The sequence below is a fragment of the Passer domesticus genome, chromosome 32, assembly GCF_036417665.1.
Source record: "Passer domesticus isolate bPasDom1 chromosome 32, bPasDom1.hap1, whole genome shotgun sequence".
NCBI classification, from domain to species: Eukaryota; Metazoa; Chordata; class Aves; order Passeriformes; family Passeridae; genus Passer; species Passer domesticus.
In genome coordinates this window covers 3,315,793-3,324,286 of record NC_087505.1, presented here as the reverse complement: position 1 = coordinate 3,324,286, position 8,494 = coordinate 3,315,793, and the positions used below count along the sequence as shown (strand labels likewise).

The following is an 8,494-nucleotide window of genomic DNA, read 5'->3' as shown; positions in this document are numbered from 1 at the left end:
CCCACAGTGAATGTCACTGCCCTAGGCAAGCAAGACCCTTGGGCTGAGAGTGATCCCACCCACCGCACCCCCAATTCCACAGATTCCCATTCCACCTCATCCCCCCCAAACCATCCCAACCCAGCCCAGGTCACAGCCCCCACCCCTGGGTGTCACAGACCAGGGTGGCTGGGACTGTCTGGGTCCAGGTCTTAGCGTTCAGGAACACATAATCACGGAATGATTATATGCAAGTGCTTTTATTGAAGAGCTCTGGATGTCAGGGCTACAGACCTAAATCTGACTCCACCATGGGTTTGGGATGAACATCTTTTTATATTCTATCGTTATATAACTTACATATTAATTATTAAACTTACATTGTTCTATTGTATACGTTGATTTCATCCAAGCATAGGTTTCTCATGATCCCCCTCAAACCCTTGAACATAGTTTCTCATTATTCTTCTTATGATTAAACAATAATTACATCTAAACAATCATCACATCTAACAATTATATCATTTATCATACACTGGTTACGCAGGTGCAATTTCACATGGTCTGGCAAACACAAGGCCTAATGTTTCCCAGGGCCTATTTTCAATATGTTCCCAGGGCCTACTAAGCCTAACTTTCTTTCTAACTCCCTGAATATTCTATGATTTTAAAATCTTTTACTATCACAGGGATCCCCACCCAGGACATCCAAGCCATGCGTCCCTAATCCCAGCTGTCACATCCCCCACTCCACATCAGGTCACAATCACCAGCTGGATGGGCACCTCATGTTCCGGGCACTCAGCCCAGAGCTGGTCCTGGCTGTGACACCATAGGGTCAAAGGAACATAGGGGGGGTCACATGGAGTCCCTTGGGGGCTGCAGCACCCCTGGGCTTCTGGGTGACCCCAGTGTGTCCCCCTCTGTCTCCAGCAGTGGCCACATGGTCAGTGGGTCTCTCTTGTTCCTGGTCCTGCTCGTAGGCGACATCGGGGGCTGGCACCAATGTCACCACCTGGGTGGGTGACAATGGATATGGATGGGGATCCTCTGGTCAAAGGGAGGTCCCCAGATTGGGGGCAGACAGTGGGACAGCAACAAGTGACTTTGGCTCAGGATAGCAGAGGGTCTTCAGGTGTTCCTGTATCATTCCAGGGGGCCCTTGAGGAATATTATGATGGTACTGGGAGCTCCTGGTTGGGCTCAGGAGGTATTGGATGGTCCTGCAGAGATGTTGAGGGAGCTTTGGGAATCCTGGGACAGTTTATGGGGTGCCCCTCCCTGTCTGGGGAAGCTCGAGTTTCTGGCGATTCAGCGATAAAAGGGGGGTTGGTGGTGCAGGGATGATTCAGGGCTTCTGTGGGGCTTCAGGGTGCTCAGGAGTGCTGGGGACAGTCAAGGGTCTGGTGTGGGTTCAGGAGTTCCAGGGTCATTTGGAGGTCCTGAGGACCCTCAGGGGTTCAAGGGCTCTGGGGACTCCATTGTCACCTTCTCCACCTTTTCCTTTGCAGCTGCCAGGAAGCCCCAGGAGAGGTAAGTGAGACACTCCAGCCAGGACCCTTTTTTCTCCCTCTACAGACTCCTCCCAACACCCCTTTCCCCCACAGGGCCTCCCAGTTGCTGTGGAGGAGAGGGAGTTGCTGGATACCAAAGATGTGATCACCAAGAGGGCAGGGAGTGAGTATAGGGGACAGAATTGGAGTGAGTATAGAGGGACACATCACCCACAGGTGTCACCCCACCCTCATCCTCCAAATGGTGTCTCTTGCAGGGCCCCTCCACATCTCCCCCCTCCAGCACCCCCTGGTGACCTACCCCAGACTGCTGTGACCCCATGAGCAACCACGGGACAACAGTGACATCTATGAGAATGTGCCACAGTACTAAGGCAAAGGGGGCACTGAGGGCACTGGAGGCACTGGGGGCACTGGGATTTCCTCCTCCACAGCTCCTGTGGTTTCCCATCCTGTCTGGGACATAGTCACAACTTCTGGGGGGGTTTGCACAAGCACCAAGTGCTCCCCATTCCCTACCCCAAGTACCTCGAGGGCTTCCCCTGTCCCCTTCCCAGTACCCCCAGGTGCTCCCCACTCCCCCTCCCAGTGCTCCCAATATCTCCAGGGGCTCCTTACTCCTCTTCCCACTACTTCTCTATTGCTCCCAGAGAATCCAGGGGCTCCCCATTCCGCCCCTCAGTACCCCTATGATCCCAGGGGCTGCCCATTCCTCCTCCCAGTGCCCTATCTTGGTTTACAGAAAAATTTAGGAGAAAATGCTGTGAAATGAGTGTTTCCTCTAAAGAGAAGGGCTTCAGTAGTCCCTTTTGCCAATGAGTAAAATGAATGCCAGTGAGTGAAAGTGAAAATAAACCCTCTTTATTTACAAACAAAGTGCCCACACAGCACAGGAAAAGAATTGAATAAATGCTAGATATTGAACTATCACAACTTTACACATGCCCCCAGCAGCACAAAAAAACCCAAAATCCCAGGGCAAGAAATAAATGGGCTGGCTGTGTGGTAAAGATGGGACAAAATGGGGCTGGCTTTTGTCTCAGGGAAGGGAGAAACAAGAGTTTGTGCAGCAGCTTGGGCAAAACAGGTGGGAACCTGTTGAACTTCTAGCATTGGTCTTCTCCTCACAGCAGATGAAGCTAGTGGATTTTGGTGTCCTTTCTCTTGATGGTTCATCTTTTCCTGAGCTCTTGGGCTGGCTGGGGCAGCCCCTGCAGGCTCTCGGCTGATGGTCTAGGCAATTGTTTGATTCCAGACCAAAACTAAGCCCAACAGTTCAAGAGAAAAATAAAACAGAAGCCACCAAAGGATTGATACTGCAGCCTCTGCAGGCCAGGGGAAGGAAAAAATTAAAAACTTCTTGCTAACAATAAACCAAGCTAGCTAAGCCACAAGATAATGTCTGATCCACACCACCCTGCACCCAGCACTCTCCAGAGGGAGGCTTTGATCAAAGCCAGTGCAGGAGCTCCCAGGCTCCCACCCCTCTCCCAGACCCACTTTAAACCTCCAGCAGCCATTGCTGGGCATAAAGCAGGTGATCAGGAATAGTGCATCATCATAAAATCATCCCAAGACATACCCCTATGCTCCCAGTGGCTCCCCATTGCCCCTCCCAATACCAGGAAGGCACAGGACCCCTGGTATTGGCCCAAGATGCAGCTTTTGGGTTAAACTGGCAGAAATTTGGTTTCTTTGTTCAGCTGTAACAGGCTTTAGGAATGGGATTCTCCAATTCTGAGCTGCCACTAAAAACCAGGGGCCGCTGCCCCTCCCCCTCCCAGTGGAGGCACAGAAGGTGAAGATCTCAAAGGGCTGAGAGAAGAACAATTTCCTGCAAACACCAACAAGAGAACAAAACCAACAACAACAGCAACCAGATTCAGAATCCCAAGGGTCAGAAAAGAAATGATTTCCAGGGAATGCCCCCATCAAAAGCCCAACATGGCCAGAGCGTGAGTCCAGTGGAGAGTGGACACTGACAGGGACCATAGGGACCAGAACCAAGTGCCAGTGCCACTGAGAGATGCTGTGCAGGACATGCCGGAACTCCAGGACAAGCTGGAGTGCGAGACAAGCAAGTGGTGCCCCCATGGACATTGCCAAAGCCTTTGTCCCCATTCCTGTGGCAGCAGAGGGCAGGACACAGCTTGCCTTGACCTGGAGGGGTGTCCAGAGCTCCTGGAACCAACTGGAAACTGAGCCCCACCCTGTGCCATGGCCTGATCCCGACTGCCCTGGAAAGGGGGAGGCTCTGGAAAACCCACAGGGCCTTTGTGACAACATTATATGGGGAACACGGCAGAGGAGGTGTTTGGGACAGGGGATCAGAGAATCCAGAGCCTCCTGAAGGCCACTTTGGCCATCAGAGCAAAGAAGGTCTGGGGCCTGCCAGATCCTTCCTGGTGAAGGAAATGTGCTGGGGGCAGCTTCTGGGGTTTGTTCCTTTGTGGGGGCCTTCCCTGGAAATCGTTCCTTTTGTGACCCTTTGAATTCTGAATCTTGAGAATTTTTAAGAAGGATTGATTCAACAACCTGACTGGGACCCTCCTCCTTCCTGAGCCAAACAGGGCAGAGCTGAACAAACAAAAGTCATTCCTCCCAGTTTAATCGAAAATTTTGGGTCCAGTAAGAGGGACAAGGGTGCTGTGCCCCCTGGCACTGAGGTAGAGAATGGGGAACCCATGGGGGTACTGGGAGCACTGGAACTGGAAGCTCTGGGCAGCCCCACATGGGAGCCCCCACTCGTGGCCATACCCCTAGGCCCCAGAGCCCCCAAAATCCCCTGACAGAACCCCCAATATCTCTGTACAATTGTGCAGGACATCCCCAAATCCCCCAGGACCCCCAGCCAAGGTCTCTGGGGGCTCAGCTTCACCCAAGTCAGGAGCTGTTGGTGCCACCCTATGGCCCCCGTACTCTGGGGGGGGCTTCACCCCAATCCCTGGAACCCGCATCCCCACCCATTGTCACCCACCCCGTGGCGCCACCGGTGCCAGCCCCCGATGACACCTACTAGCAGGACCAGGAACAGCAGGGACCCACTGAGCCAGGGAGGGAATGGTGGACTGGGGGGGGGGGGGGGGAGGGATCAGAGAGGGCTGTGGTTGAACCAGGGACAGATGAAAGGACCCCAGTGAAGAATAGGGGGACATGGAGTGTGACCCCAGCAATAATGGGGGGACGTGGAAAAAGATTACAGGGAATATGGGGGTACCTACATAGGGCTGGGGGATCTGGTGAGGTACCCAGGAAAGGATGGGGAACCTGGGCAGTAATGGGGATCTCCAGGCAAGGCAGGGGAACCCGGGGGGTGTCTGGGAGCTCCCCATGTCCATCCCCGCACTCACTGCGCACCGTGACACGGAGCCGAGCGCTGCTCTTCTGCACGACTCCCCCCTCAGAGCACACCTCGCAGCTGTAATTCCCCAAGTGGGAGACCCTCATGGAGGGCACCAACAGCTGTGGGGACTCCTGTGGGCTCACCACCACCTGCCCATCCCGGTAGAAAATCTGCATGAGAGGGGCTCAGGGCCGCAGGGGGCTGGGGATGCCGAGACAGCTGAGAGTCAGGGGGGACCCCACAGCTGAGAGTCAGGGGGGACCCCACAGTGCTGAAGGGACCCTCGGGGGGACCCTTCAGCACCGGCATTGTGAAGAGTTCTGGGAAGGAGAGGGGAGGGAGATTTGTGACCCCAAGCCCCTGGGGAGAGGCTGTGGGAGTGTCAGGGTTGCGGCTGTGGGGTGCTCACTGTGCACTGTCACTGGTGCCAAGAGCATCCACGGTGCCACCTTGGAGTGCCCCCAGCCCCTGCAGCTGCAGCAGCCACTGGGCTGCAGCTGCAGAGGGGACAGGGATGGCTCTGTTTCATCGAGGGACATCCTTACCTCCTTGTCCCCATGGTAGAATCGCACCCCAGTGACCGACATGTTCTCCTGGCCCTGGCGGCACAGTGTCACCATATCCCCCTCCAGCGGCTCCCGCGCCAGCACCTGCAGCACCAGTCAGGCTGCAGGACACAGAACACCAGGGGCATTCCATTTTCTCAAGGACCCCCAAACTAGAATGTATCCAGTGCACCACGTTTCCCCGAATCCAGAAGTGGGATCCCTCCACTTTAAAATGCTCTGGGATGTCCCCATGTGCAAGGCATGGGCTCTGGTCACACAGGAGGTGACTCATGGAGTGGAGCCCACCCAGAGCCTACAGGGTCCCCGCAGGTGCCAGGCTGGAGACAACCAAACCCCCCTCACCATTTAAGACTCTGAAGGGGAGCCTGAGCCCAGTGCCGAGTCTGTCACACGTGTAGGTGCCACTCTCAGCAACAGTGAAGCGGTCCTTTCTCTCCTGCCCCAGCGCTGTCTGTTCTTGTACCAGGTGGTGGCACCAGCAGCTCCTGACCCCTGGCAGGTCAGTGTTACCCAGTTCCACAGCACCGCAGGCATCCAGGGGGGCTCCATGAGGAGATGGGTGGTCTGGGTGCCTGCGGGTGACAGGGGACACCAGCCTGCCAGGGGACACCAACCTGCCAGGGCCAGTGTGAGGCTGGGGACAGCGGGGTGGGGACATGGCATCCCCTGAGGACTCACCAGTGAGGCCGAGGGTCTGGGCTGGAAGGGAGAAGGGACAGGGTTGGATGGGGGTGACACTGCAATGACCGAGACACCTGGGGTAAAGGGTGTGGATGCTGTCCCCAAACTGCCCCCATGGGGACAGCAGTACCTGTGGGAAAGTATGTGGGGGTGGTTCCCAAAAGATTTGGAGAGGCCAGGGGACATGTCTATCACAGCCACCCATACACCACTTTCATGTGGCACAGACACCTTGGGAACAGGGACATCAAGGCCACCATGGGCTGAGGTGGAACACAGGGACACTGTGGACATCCTGGGCAAGAGGACACCACATACACACTTCATGCTGGCACAGGTCACCCCCACCAGCTCATGATCCCATCCCCATGGCCACATCCTCATGGTTCTTGTCCCCTTCCGTCCCAGCATCCCAGTTCCCTTGTCCCTATTCCCAGAGCTACCTGAGCCCAAAGCTGCCAGTCCCCACACTCCTGTCCCCACATCCTCATCCCCAAATTCCTACTCCTGTTACTGTCCCCAAAGCTTAGCTACATCCCCAGTCCCACCAAGGTCCACTGTGGGTAATATGGACTGGCACTGCTGGCACTGGGGACAGCAGGGGACCCCGCAGCCCCCCTGTGCCCCCTCCTCACCGGTCTTTGCCTTACTAGGGCCCATTCCCAGGGTGTCAGGCCCGAGCCCAGGGCACTCACCTCACAGGAGCAGCGCCACCTTCCCGGCCATCCCGGTGTCCCCAGCCATGTGGACGGGCTGTCACTTGCTGCTGTGGCCACCGCCCCCCTGGCTGGCAGCTCATTGGATGAAGGGGAAGGAAGCGAGGTCACGTCTCGTCCCCACATATAGGTGGCCCTTGGTTGAGGCAGGGTGCCACAAGCTGGGCACAGGATGAGGACGAGGGTGGGTGGGACAAAGTGGGGCATGGTGTTCCGATGAGTGAGGGCTCAGTGGGTTTGGAGTGCCAGGGATGGGTGTCCAGGGAATGGGGATGCTGAGGAGGGGGAGTCTCTGGGAATGGGGGTCCCCAGGGCTGGGGGGACTCAGGATGGGAATCCCAGGGCAATGTGGGCTCCAGGGATTTGGGGTCAGGGGATGGGGGTCCTCAAAATGATGTTGCCAAGGGAAAGGGGGTCCTGGAAGAATCAAGGTCCTGAGGGAAAGGGGATTGCAGGGGATGGAATGAACAGGAGAGCGTTCCTTGGGAATGGGGTCCTGGGCCATGGAGATCCTGGGGAATGTCAATATCAGTACTGGGATGGGGGTTCCAGGAATGGGTGGATATAAGGAATGGGGCTCCCATGGTTCGGTTTCCAGTGAAATGGGGGTGCCAGGGATGCACAGTTGCTGGATAGACCCATGGGTCACAGCTCCTTCCCAGGGTGCCTCAGATTTGGAGGTGACCCAGGGCCCAACATTGCCCCTCTGGGGTGCTCATTTCCTGTGCAGGCATCACATGGGGGTCACATGGGAAGCTCTGCTTCTGTGCCCTCCCCTGCCCTTGATATTTTTTTCTATTCATTTCTCTTTTTTCTTTATTTTCCTCACTTTTGTGCCTTGTCCCCTCAACCCTTGCTCCTGGCTCAGAAATCCCAGGGAGCACCTGAGCAGGGGATGGGTTGGGGGGAGCCAGGGGAGAGGAAAATGGGGAGTGGGGGTGCAGGGAAGGGTAGGGTGCGTTTGGGGGATGAAGGTGTTGGGCTGTGCCCCTTCGACACTTAGACTTTCTTTTTCCTGGACAAGAAGGAAGAGGCCATTTGTAGTGAGAGTCAGATGGGAAAGTGGGGGTTCTGTCCTGGGGGGCCACATCCAGGGGGTCCTGTCTAGAGGGGATCATGTCCCAGGGGGTGACAAATTTTGGCATGGTTTGTCCAGTGCCAGGTGTGGCAGTTCTGGAAATATCCCTGCACATTCCTGGTCAGGTGCCTATACCAGGGGTGGCACATCCTGGGGACCCCTGTCAATCCAAGGGTGGGGCCCAGGCATGGCCCAACCCCACTGCACAGAGATGGCCATTGCCCAGCCCTGCTCTGGCCAGACCCAAGTGGCAGCCAAGTCCTGAGGGTCCCCTCTGCCCCCTTGGCTTGGATTCTGGCAGTTTTAGAGTTGCTGCAGGGGTGAGAATTCTGGGGGGGAAAAAGGCCTGCCTGTGGTTTGCTCAGCCCTGCAAGAAGGACATAATCCAAAGGGAGCCCAAGCAGTGGCTCAGTGAGGGCCTTGGATGGTTTTCAGATCAGAGCTGGCTGGAAATCCTCCCTGCAGGGGCATCTGTGAGAGAACCAGTCCGGAATTGCAGGCAACTGATCATTTTGTCCCTGTCATCAAGGGTCTGAGAGAGCCTCAGAACTGCTGCAAATCCCACACCAACCTGCTCAACAACCTGACCTGGACCCTTTTCCTCCTCTCTGCTT

General features: G+C 56.0%; 1 long non-coding RNA gene across 1 annotated transcript; it reads left to right on the top strand.

Annotated features, from left to right (window-relative positions):
* The first annotated feature begins 248 nt into the window (after positions 1-248).
* Positions 249-4,170, top strand: LOC135288268 (uncharacterized). Its single transcript, XR_010351470.1, has 3 exons — positions 249-925; positions 1,491-1,512; positions 1,587-4,170. It is a non-coding gene; the product is annotated as an uncharacterized LOC135288268 (long non-coding RNA).
* The last annotated feature ends 4,324 nt before the right edge of the window (positions 4,171-8,494 follow it).